The sequence below is a fragment of the Somniosus microcephalus genome, chromosome 8, assembly GCF_052327205.1.
Source record: "Somniosus microcephalus isolate GS21.2 chromosome 8, FLI_Smic_1.0, whole genome shotgun sequence".
In the NCBI taxonomy this organism is placed as follows: domain Eukaryota; kingdom Metazoa; phylum Chordata; class Chondrichthyes; order Squaliformes; family Somniosidae; genus Somniosus; species Somniosus microcephalus.
The window spans coordinates 13,192,856-13,206,930 of NC_140994.1; positions in this window are offsets into that span (position 1 = coordinate 13,192,856).

Genomic DNA, 14,075 nt, shown 5'->3' on the forward strand with positions numbered 1-14,075 from the left:
ACTCTCTCACACACCACTCTCTCACACACACCACTCTCACACACACACCACTCTCTCTCACACACCACTCTCACACACACACCACTCTCTCACACACACCACTCTCTCACACACACCACTCTCACACACACACCACTCTCTCACACACACCACTCTCTCTCACACACCACTCTCTCACACACACCACTCTCACACACACACCACTCTCTCACACACACCACTCTCTCACACACACCACTCTCACACACACACCACTCTCACACACACCACTCTCTCACACACACCACTCTCTCACACACACCACTCTCTCACACACACCACTCTCACACACACCACTCTCTCACACACACCACTCTCACACACACCACTCTCTCACACACACCACTCTCTCACACACACCACTCTCTCACACACACCACTCTCTCACACACACCACTCTCTCACACACACCACTCTCTCACACACACCACTCTCTCACACACACCACCTCCTCACCACACACACACCACTCTCTCACACACACACTCTCTCACACACACCACTCTCTCACACACACCACTCTCACACACACCACTCTCACACACACACCACTCTCTCACACACACCACTCTCTCACACACACCACTCTCTCACACACACCACTCTCTCACACACACCACTCTCTCACACACACCACTCTCTCACACACACCACTCTCTCACACACACCACTCTCTCACACACACCACTCTCTCACACACACCACTCTCACACACACCACTCTCTCACACACACCACCTCTCACACACACCACTCTCTCACACACACCACTCTCTCACACACACCACTCTCTCACACACCACTCTCACACACACCACTCTCTCACACACACCACTCTCACACACACACCACTCTCTCACACACACCACTCTCTCACACACACCACTCTCTCACACACACCACTCTCTCACACACACCACTCTCTCACACACACCACTCTCTCACACACACCACTCTCTCACACACACCACTCTCTCACACACACCACTCTCACACACACCACTCTCTCACCACACACCACTCTCTCACACACACCACTCTCTCACACACACCACTCTCACACACACCACTCTCACACACACCACTCTCTCACACACCACTCTCACACACACCACTCTCTCACACACACCACTCTCTCACACACACCACTCTCACACACCACCACTCTCTCACACACACCACTCTCTCACACACACCACTCTCTCACACACACCACTCTCTCACACACACCACTCTCACACACACCACTCTCTCACACACACCACTCTCTCACACACACCACTCTCTCACACACACCACTCTCACACACACCACTCTCTCACACACACCACTCTCTCACACACACCACTCTCTCACACACACCACTCCCACACCCCTCTCACACACACCACTCTCTCACACACACCACCCACACACACCTCACACACACCACTCTCTCACACACACCACTCTCCACACACACCACTCCCACACACACCACCTCTCACACACCCCACTCACACACACCCACTCTCACACACACCCACTCTCACACACACCACTCTCACACACACCACTCTCTCACACACACCACTCTCACACACCACCTCTCACACACACCACTCTCTCACACACACCACCCACACACACCCACTCTCTCACACACACCCACTCTCACACACACCCACCTCTCACACACACCACTCTCTCACACACACCACCTCTCACACACACCACTCTCTCACACACACACCACTCTCTCACACACACCACTCTCCACACACACCACTCCTCACACACACCACCTCTCTCACACACCACTCTCACACACACCACCTCTCACACACACACACCACTCTCTCACACACACCACTCTCTCACACACACCACTCTCTCACACACACCACTCTCTCACACACACCACTCTCACACACACCACCTCTCACACAACACCACTCTCTCACACACACCACTCTCTCACACACACCACTCTCTCACACACACCACCTCTCACACACACCACCCCACACACCCCCACACCACTCACACACACCACTCCCACACACACCACTCTCTCACACACCCACTCTCACACACACCCCACTCTCACACACACCACTCTCTCACACACACCACTCTCTCACACACACCACTCTCACACACACCACCTCTCACACACACCACCTCTCACACACACCACTCTCACACACACCACTCTCTCACACACACCACTCCTCACACACACCACTCTCACACACACCACTCTCACACACACACCACTCTCTCACACACACCACTCTCTCACACCACACCACTCTCTCACACACACCACCTCTCACACACACCACTCTCTCACACACACCACTCTCACACACACCACTCTCTCACACACACCACTCTCTCACACCCCACACACCACTCTCTCACACACACCACTCACACACACCACTCTCACACACACCACTCTCTCACACACACCACTCTCTCACACACCACACTCTCACACACACCACTCTCTCACACACACCACTCTCTCACACACACCACTCTCACACACACCACTCTCTCACACACACCACTCTCTCACACACACCACTCTCTCACACACACCACCTCTCACACACACCACTCTCTCACACACACCACTCACTCACACACCACTCTCTCACACACACCCACTCTCACACACACCACTCTCTCACACACACCACTCTCACACACACCACTCTCACACACACCACTCTCTCACACACACACACTCTCACACACACCACTCTCACACACACCACTCTCACACACCCACCTCTCACACACACCACTCTCTCACACACACCACTCTCACACACACACCACCACCTCTCACACACACCACTCTCTCACACACACCACTCACACACACCACTCTCTCACACACCACTCTCACACACACCACCTCTCACACACACCACTCTCTCACACACACCACTCTCTCACACCACCACTCACTCACACACACCACTCACACACACCACTCTCTCACACACACACCACTCTCTCACACACACCACTCTCACACACACCACTCTCACACACACACTCACACACACCACTCTCACACACACCCACTCTCTCACACACACCACTCTCACACACACCACTCTCACACACACCACTCTCACACACACCACTCTCACACACCACTCTCTCACACACACCACTCTCACACACACACCACTCTCACACACACCACTCTCACACACACCACTCTCTCACACACACCACTCTCACACACACCACTCTCTCACACACACCACTCTCTCACACACCACTCTCTCACACACACCACTCTCTCACACACACCACTCCTACACACACCACTCTCTCACACACACCACTCTCACACACACACCACTCTCTCACACACCACTCTCTCACACACACCACTCTCACACACACCACTCTCTCACACACACCACTCTCACACACACACCACTCTCACACACACCACTCTCACACACACCACTCTCTCACACACACCACTCTCTCACACACACCACTCTCTCACACACACCACTCTCTCACACACACCACTCTCACACACACCCACTCTCTCACACACACCACTCTCTCACACACACCACTCTCTCACACACACCACTCTCTCACACACACCACCTCTCACACACACCACTCTCACACACACACCACTCTCACACACACCACTCTCACACACACCACTCTCTCACACACACCACTCTCACACACACCACCACACTCACACACACCACTCTCTCACACACCACTCTCTCACACACACCACTCTCACACACACACACCACTCACCACACACACCACTCTCCACACACACCACTCTCACACACACACCACCTCTCACACACACCACTCTCACACACCCACCTCTCACACACACCACTCTCACACACACACCACCTCTCCACACACTCACACACACACCCACTCACACACACCACTCTCACACACACCACCCACACACACACCCACACACCCACTCACACACACCACCCCCCACACACACACCACTCTCACACACACCACACTCCACACACACCACACACACACACTCACACACCCCACTCACACACACCCACACTCACACACACACCACTCTCACACACACCACTCTCACACACACCACTCTCTCACACACCACACCACACACACCACACACACCACTCCACACACACACCACCTCACACACACCACTCCTCACACACACACTCTCTCACACACACCACTCCACACACACACACACCCACACACACCACTCTCACACACACCACTCTCACACACACCACTCTCACACACACACCACACTCCACACACACCACTCTCACACACACACCACTCCTCACACACACCACCTCACACACACACACCACTCTCACACACACCACTCACACACACCACTCTCACACACACCACTCTCACACACACACACACACTCCACACCACCACCTCTCACACACCACCCACACACACCCCACTCTCACACACACACCACTCTCACACACACACCACTCTCACACACACACCACTCTCACACACACCACTCCCACACACACCACCTCTCACACACACCACCTCACACACACACCACTCTCACACACACCACCACTCTCACACACACCACTCTCACACACACCACTCTCTCACACACACCACTCTCACACACACACCACTCTCTCACACACACCACCTCTCTCACACACACCACTCTCACACACACCCACACACCACTCACACACACCACTCTCACACCACTCCACACACACACCACTCACACACCACCTCTCACACACACCACTCTCTCACACACACACTCTCTCACACACCACTCTCTCACACACACCACTCACACACACACCACTCTCACCACACACACTCACACACCACTCTCACACACACCACTCTCTCACACACACCACTCTCACACACACACCACTCTCACACACACCACTCTCTCACACACCACACTCTCACACACACCACTCTCCACCACTCCACACACACCACTCTCTCACACACACACCACTCTCTCACACACACCACTCTCACACACACCACTCTCTCACACACACCACTCTCTCACACACACCACTCTCTCACACACACCACTCTCTCACACACACCACTCTCTCACACACACCACTCTCTCACACACCACTCTCACACACACCACTCTCACACACACCACTCTCTCACACACCACTCTCTCACACACACCACTCTCACACACACCACACCACTCTCACACACACCACACACACCACTCTCTCACACACCACTCTCTCACACCACTCACACCACTCTCACACACACCACTCTCACACACACCACTCTCACACACACACCACTCTCTCACACACACCACTCTCTCACACACCACTCTCTCACACACACACACTCTCACACACCACTCTCTCACACACACCACTCTCTCACACACACCACTCTCTCACACACACCACTCTCACACACACACCACTCACACACACACACTCTCACACACACACCACTCTCACACACACACCACTCTCTCTCACACACCACTCTCACACACACCACTCTCACACACACCACTCTCACACACACCACTCTCACACACCACCACTCTCTCTCACACACCACTCTCTCACACACACCACTCTCTCACACACACCACTCTCACACACACCACTCTCTCACACACACCACTCTCTCACACACACCACTCTCTCACACACACCACTCTCTCACACACACCACTCTCTCACACACACCACTCACACACACACCACTCTCTCACACACACCACTCTGTCTCACACACCACTCTCTCACACACACCACTCTCTCACACACACCACTCTCACACACACCACTCTCTCTCACACACCACTCTCACACACACCACTCTCACACACAGCACTCTCTCTCACACACCACTCTCTCTCACACACCACTCTCTCACACACACCACTCTCTCACACACACCACTCTCACACACACCACTCTCTCACACACACTCTCTCTCACACACACACCACTCTCTCACACACACCACTCTCTCACACACCACTCTCACACACACACCACTCTCACACACACACCACTCTCTCACACACACCACTCTCTCACACACACCACTCTCACACACACCACTCTCACACACACCACTCTCTCACACACACCACTCTCTCACACACACCACTCTCTCTCACACACACCACTCTCTCACACACACACCACTCTCTCACACACACCACTCTCTCTCACACACACCACTCTCTCACACACACCACTCTCTCACACACACCACTCTCACACACAGACACCACTCTCTCACACACCACTCTCTCACACACACCACTCTCACACACACACCACTCTCTCACACACACCACTCTCTCACACACACCACTCACACACACACCACTCTCTCACACACACCACTCTCTCACACACACCACTCTCTCACACACCACTCTCTCACACACACCACTGTCTCACACACACCACTCTCACACACACACCACTCTCTCACACACACCACTCTCACACACACACCACTCTCACACACACACCACTCTCACACACACACCACTCTCACACACACACCACTCTCTCTCACACACCACTCTCTCACACACACCACTCTCACACACACCACTCTCACACACACACCACTCTCACACACACACCACTCTCTCTCACACACCACTCTCTCACACACACACTCACACACACACACATACAGACACACACTGGTAGATCCAGACTGCAGTGAGTCCACGAGACACTAGCTGCCGAATACTAATGCATACAACGTTGATTAAAAACTTAATAAGCCAGTCATTCCTTTATCATTCTCATCAGATAATAATGGAGCACAACTCAAGAACAACGCTGTGCCAGAAGTCCACCCATGATCTCAGTGAAGTAATCCTATACAAGACGATAGCAAAATACTGCGGATACTGGAAATCCAAAATAACAACAGAACACACTGGAAAAACTCAGCGGGCCAGGGCAGCATCCGTGGAGAGAGAAACAGAATCAACGTTTCAGGTCGATGACCCTCCATTTCTCTCTCCACGGACACTGCCCTGGCCCGCTGAGTTTTTCCAGCGTTGTCTGTTGTAAATCCTATACAAGATGGCTGCTTACAGTCAGCATGTATAAAACAAAGAAAGAACTTGCATTTCTATAACGCCTATCACATCCTCAGTGTATCCCAAAACACTTAACAGCCAATGAAGTACTTTTGAAGTGTCATCACTTTTTGTAAAGTCGGAAAAGCGGCAGCCAATTTGCGCACAGGAAGCTCCCACAAACGACAATGAGATAAATGACCAGATCATCTATTTTTAGTGGTGTTGGTTGAGGGATAAATATTGGCCCCAGGACGCCGGGGAGAACTCCCCAAAAGTGTGTTGGGATATTTTACATCCACCCACAGAACAGATTGAGCCTTCGTTTAAAGTCTCACTCAAGGCACAGCCTCTGTGACAGAGGATTCTGAAGCTGCTGTACTGATGAGCAGGGACCCAGAGGCGGTCGACAGGGTCAGGATCGAGCAGGACTTTGCGCCAGAGGGCATGAGTTCTGCATTTCTGTAGGTGGAGCTTGGGAATCCAGTGAGGAGCGATTGAAAAAGTATGGAATATTAACACACTGCTTTAGATTTTTGGGGGAATATTTCCTCCCTACACTGTTGGGGGCGGTGGGGGGGATTTTAACCTAAACAACCGGGTGGGTTGGGGTCGAGTGGGAGGTTAAAGGTTAAAAAATCTGAATTCTGACCTGAACCTGCCTCCAACCCGCCCCTTTTAACAGAGGCGGGACCAGGGCAGCCAACCCACTGCCAGGAGGCGGGTGGTCTATTTAAATATTATAATGAGGCTGTAAACCTCTGCTTTTAACCTCCATTTTGAATGTAACTTTAGCTGGTTGGGTTTTGCAGGCCTTGTGAAACCTGTCAGCTAAAGCAAGGTGAGGCCTGCTGGATCCAGGAGGTAAGTGTCTTTTCACTGACCTCCTGAATCCAGTGTCCCTGCCGAACCGCTCCCCACCCGCCTCCCCAACCTCCCCCTACCACCCCCATGTTCCCCCGGTCCCCGATCCTCACACGACCCCCGCCCCCCCCACCGTGCTGGTCCCGGTCCCCGATCCTCACACGACGCTTCCCCATCCCCCCAGTGCTAGTCCCGGTCCCTGATCCTCACCCGACCCTTCCCCATCCCCCCCCCGTGCTGGTCCCAGTCCCCAATCCTCACCCGACCCTTCCCCACCCCCCTGTGTTGCTCCTCCGGCCATCCCCCGGCCCCCACGCGATCCCTCCCTCCTTCCTCCTCTGTGGCCTCGTGCCACAGGCCTACCCACCCGGAGCCAGCCAGCCTCTCCATCTGACTGGCTGCGGGTGGGAAACGGAGGCTGCCCAACCCGCCTTCCCCATTAAAATTCAGCCCTATGTGTGACCAATACCACAAACCATTTGACATGAATCTTGCCATTCATGTAGAAATGACTTATGAAATAATACTGTGCGGCCTGCTGGTGGCGCTGTCCAGGGAGAGTATAAATACTCGGGCATGGGCCCAGCTTGCTCAGGACATTTTGTAAACAGGAACTAGTGAAGGACAACTAGATCTCCATGTTGAGAAACAGTTGATTAAAACTTTGTTTAATACTCAAACCAAGGGCCTAGTAGTTTTCTTACATCACCATTTTTATAAAGAACTGTGGAAATATTCCTCGCTTGAGAGCAGGGGACAGTGTAGAATGGAACTGATCTGGTCTGTTTCCTTACATTCCCATTGGAGGTGTCAGGAAGTGTGCCCATGATTGCAGATCTGATCTCGGGGTCGCTGAGTTTTATAAAACACTCAAGTGTTACCCTTGCAGCTTGTCCTCTGTTCCCTTCATGCAGAACGCAGTCGAGCCAATTCCCGAGTGGCTTCGCTCCTGCCTGGGTTGCTGCTTTGGAATGCTTTATTTATTGGAGGTAAAGACCGAGGCCTATAGTGTAGCACAGGACCAAGGTTAAAAAGAGTCAGGAAGGAAAGGCTGACTCATCAACTATATGAGGCTTTTAGGATTTTGAAAGGAATTGAGAGAGTAGATAGAGAGAAACATTTTTCCCGCTGGTGGGGGAGTCTAGGACAAGGGAACATAGCCTTAGAATCATAGAATCACCATAGAATGGTTACAGCACGGAAGAAGGCCATTCGGCCCGTCGAGCCTGTGCCGGCTCTCTGCGAGAGCACTTCAGCTAGTCCCACTCCCCCGCCCTTTCCCCGTAGCCCTGCAAATTTCTTTCCTTCAGATACTTATCCAATTCCCTTTTGAAAGCCACGATTGAATCTGCCTCCACCACCCTTTCAGGCAGTGAATTCCAGGTCCTAACCACTCGCTGCGTAAAGAGTTTTTTCTTACGTCGCCTTTGGTTCTTCTGCCAATCACCTTAAACCTGTGTCCTCTGGTTCTCGACCCTTCTGCCAATGGGAACAGTTTCCCTCTATCTACTCTGTCCACACCCCTCATGATTTTGAACACCTCTATGAAATCTCCTTTCAATCTTCTCTGCTCCAAGGAGAACAACCCCAGCTTCTCCAGTCTATCCACGTAACTGAAGTCCCTCATTCCTGGAACCATTCTTGTAAATCTTTTCTGCACCCTCTCTAAGGCCTTCACATCCTTCCTAGAGTGCGGTGCCCAGAATTGGAACAGTACTCCAGTTGAGGCCGAACCAGTGTTTTATAAAGGTTCATCATAATTTCCACACTTCTGTACTCTATGCCTCTATTCATGAAGCCCAGGATCCCGTAAGCCTTTTTAACTGCTTTCTCAACCTGCCCTGCCACCTTCAACGATTTGTACACACATACCCCCAGGTGTCTCTGTTCATGCACCCCTTTTAGGATTGTACCCTTTAGTTTATATTGCCTCTCCTCATTCTTTCTACCAAAATGTATCACTTCACACTTTTCTGCGTTAAATTTCATCTGCCACGTGTCCGCCCATTTCACCAGCCTGTCTATGTCTTCCTGAAGTCTATCACTCTCCTCCTCACTGCTCACTATACTTCCAAGTTTTGTGTTATCTGCAAATTTTGAGATTGTGCCCTGTACACCCATGTCCAAATCATTAATATATATCAAGAAAAGCAGTGGTCCGAGAACCGACCCCTGGGGAACACCACTGTATACCTTCCTCCAGTCCGAAAATCAATCGTTCACCACTACTGTTTCCTGTCACTTAGCCAATTCTGTATCCATGCTGCCACTGTCCCTTTTATTCCATGGGCTTCAACTTTGCTGGCAAGCCTATTATGTGGCACTTTGTCGAACGCCTTTTGGAAATCCATGTACACCACGTCAACCACATTGCCCTCATCAACCCTCTCTGTTACCTCATCAAAGAACTGAATCAAGTTAGTTAAGCACGATTTGCCTTCAACAAATCCGTACTGGCTTTCCTTAATTAATCCACACTTGTCCAAGTGACTGTTAATTTTGTCCCTGATTACTGTTTTTAAAAGTTTCCCCACTACCGAGGTCAAACTGACTGGTATGTAGTTGCTGGGTTTACCTTTACACACTTTTTGAACAATGGTGTAACATTTGCAATTTCTCCAGTCCTCTGGCATCACCCCTGTATCCAAGGAGGATTGGAAGATTATGGCCAGTACCTCCGCAATTCCCGCCCTTAATTCCCTCAGCATCCTAGGATGCATCCTGTCCGCCCCTGGTGATTTATCTACTTTAAGTACAGCCACCCTTTCTAGTACCTCCTCTTTATCAATTTTTATCCTATCAAGTATCTCCACTAGCTCCTCCTTCACTATGTCTATGGCAGCATCCTCTTCCTTGGTGAAGACAGATGCAACGTACTCATTTAGTACCTCAGCCATACCCTCTGCCTCCATGCGTAGGTCTCCTTTTTGGTCCCTAATCGGCCCCACCCCTCCTCTTACTACACGATTATTATTTATATGCCTATAGAAGACTTTTGGATTCCCTTTTATGTTGGCTGCCATTCTATTCTCATTCCCTCTCTTTGCCCCTCTTATTTTCTTTTTCGCTTCTCCTCTGACCTTTCTATATATAGCCTGATTCTCGGATGTATTTGCAACCTGACATCTGTCATACGCACTCTTTCTCTGCTTCATCATATTCTCTATCTCTTTCGTCATCCAGGGAGCCCTGACATTAGTTGCCCTACCTTTCCCCCTAGTGGGAATGTACCTCAACTGTACCTGAACTATTCCCTGTAGCAAAATACTGCGGATGCTGGAAATCCGAAATAACAACAGAAAAGGCTGGAAAAACTCAGCAGGCCAGGGCAGCATCCGTGGAGAGAGAAATAGAGTCAACGTTTCAGGTCGAAGACCCTTCGTCAGAACCCTACAGAACTGTAGAAGGGTCTTCGACCCGAAACGTTAACGCTGTTTCTCTCTCCACGGATGTTGCCTGGCCCTGCTGAGTTTTTCCAGCATTTTCTGTTGTTACTTCGGAACTGTTTCCTCTTTAAAGGCTGCCCATTGTTCCATTACAGTTTTGCCTGCCAATCTTTGATTCCCATTTACCCGGGTCAGATCCGTTCTCATTCCCCCTTAAACTCAGAGCCAGGCCATTCAGGAGAGATATTTTGGAAACACTTCTTCACGCAGAGGGTGGTCGAAACATGGACCTCTGTCCTACATAAAAGCAGTCGCTGCAAAGCTCAATTAATCATTTTAAATCTGAGCTCGATAGAGTTTTGCTAGCCCAGGGTATTAAGGGATATGGAGCCAAGGCGGGTGGATGGAGTTAGGCCACAGATCAACCCATGATCTGATTGAATGGAGGAACAGGCTCGAGGGGCTGAAGGGCCTCCTCCTGTTTCTGTGCTCTAACGTCTGATCACGCCGCTCACACTTCTCAGTCTTTCACCCAATGAATGACTTGGAATTGCAGTGACTCTTGTTCCGATGGCGAACGCGGCTTGCTGGCTTGCACCCGGCAAGATCCCACAAACCTGTTGTTGGTTGTGTTGTTTAGAAGGAACTATGTTGGCTCAGACACTGGGAGAACTTCCCACTATTTTTTCCAAATAGTGCCACGGGATCTTTTAAAAGTAAAGAAAGAACTTTCATTTGAATCGCACCTTTCACAGCATCCCGAAGAACTTCACCGCCAATGAAGTTCGTCAATGTTGTAACGTAGACAGACACCAATTTGCGCACAGCAAGGTCCCACAAACAGCAATGAGATAAATGATCAATCAAACTGTTTTTTGTGATGTTGTTTGAGGGATAAATGTTGGCCAGGACACCGGGGAGAACTCTCCTGCTCTATCTTTGAACAGTGCCACGGGATCTTTTATGTTCACCTGAGAGGGCAGGCAGGACCACTGTTTAATGTCCCAGTACAACAGTGACTACACTTCAAAAAAAATGTACTTAATTGTCTATAAAGCGTTTTGGGACGTCCGGTGGTCATGAAAGGCGCTATATCAATGCAAGTCTTTCTTTTCTTTCTCATCCGGAAGACGGCACCTCCAACAGTGCAGCATGCCCTCAGTGCTGCACTGGGAGTATCATAAGAACATAAAAACATAAGAAATAGGAGCAGGAGTAGGCCATTCGGCCCTTCGAGCCTGCTCCGCCATTCAATGAGATCATGGCTGATCTTCTGCCTCAACTCCATTCACCGGCCCTATCGCCATATCCCTTGATGCCCTTACTAGTCAGAAATCTATCGACTTCTGTTTTGAATATACCCAATGACTGAGCCTCCACAGCCCTAGAATCAGCCTAGATTCTGGGCTTAAGTCTCACAACCCTCTGATTCTGAGATGAGAGGACTGCCCACTGAGCCAAGGCGGATGTCCACTTCAACCAGCGGAGCAGGCAGATGCAGGCTGTTTGATATTTCAGCTGGAGGACCACAAGTTGAGAGGTAAATCAAGAAGTTAGTGAGTAGCTTGTCTGCAAGCTTGGCTTTGAGCACCCTGTAGATTGTAGGTGGAAGAGAGGACTGAGAGGGGTAAAGAGTTTCCAGCTTTGCATTTTTGGGGAAACATAGAAACATAGAAGATAGGAGCAGGAGTAGGCCATTCGGCCCCTCGAGCCTGCTCTGCCATTCAATGCGATCATGGCTGATCATCCAAATTCAGTACCCTGTCCCTGCCTTCTCCCCATATCCCTTGATCCCTTTAGCCTTAAGAAATATATCCAACTCCTTCTTGAATATATTTAATGAATTGGCCTCAACTGCCTTTTGTGGTAGAGAATTCCACAGATTCACCACTCTCCGGGTGAAGAAATTCCTCCTCATCTCTGTCCTAAATGGCTTACCCCTTATCCTTAGACTGTGACCCCTGGTTCTGGACTCCCCAGCCATCGGGAACATCCTTCCTGCATCTAGTCTGTCTAGTCCTGTTAGAATTTTATAAGTTTCAATGAGATCCCCTCTCAATCTTCTAAACTCCAGCGAATATAAGCCCAATCGACCCAATCTCTCCTCATATGTCATTCCTGCCATCCCAGGTATCAGTCTGGTGAATCTTCGCTGCACTCCCTCCATGGCAAGTACACCCTTCCTCAGATAAGGCGACCAAAACTGCACACAATACTCAAGGTGTGGTCTCACCAAGGCCCTGTACAACTGCAGCAAGACAGCCTTGTTCCTGTACTCGAATCCTCTCGCTACGAAGGCCAACATACCATTTGCCTTCTTAACCACCTGCTGCACCTGCATGCTTACCTTCAGCAACTGGTGCACAAGGACACCCAGGTCTCGTTGCACTTCCCCTTCTCCCAATCTATTGCCGTTCAGATAATAATCTGCCTTCCTGTTTTTGCCACCAAAGTGGATAACCTCGCATTTATCCACATTATACTGCACCTGCCGTGCTTCTGCCCAATCACCCAACCTGTCCAAATAAGTTGGAGCGGGAGACTGAGTGAGCGTTTTATTAATTTTGCACCTAAGTTTTGCTGTAAATCCAACCTCAGTTTAAAGCAGCCATTTAACTTTTATTACTTCTCACTTAATCACTGGCATCTCTCTTTACT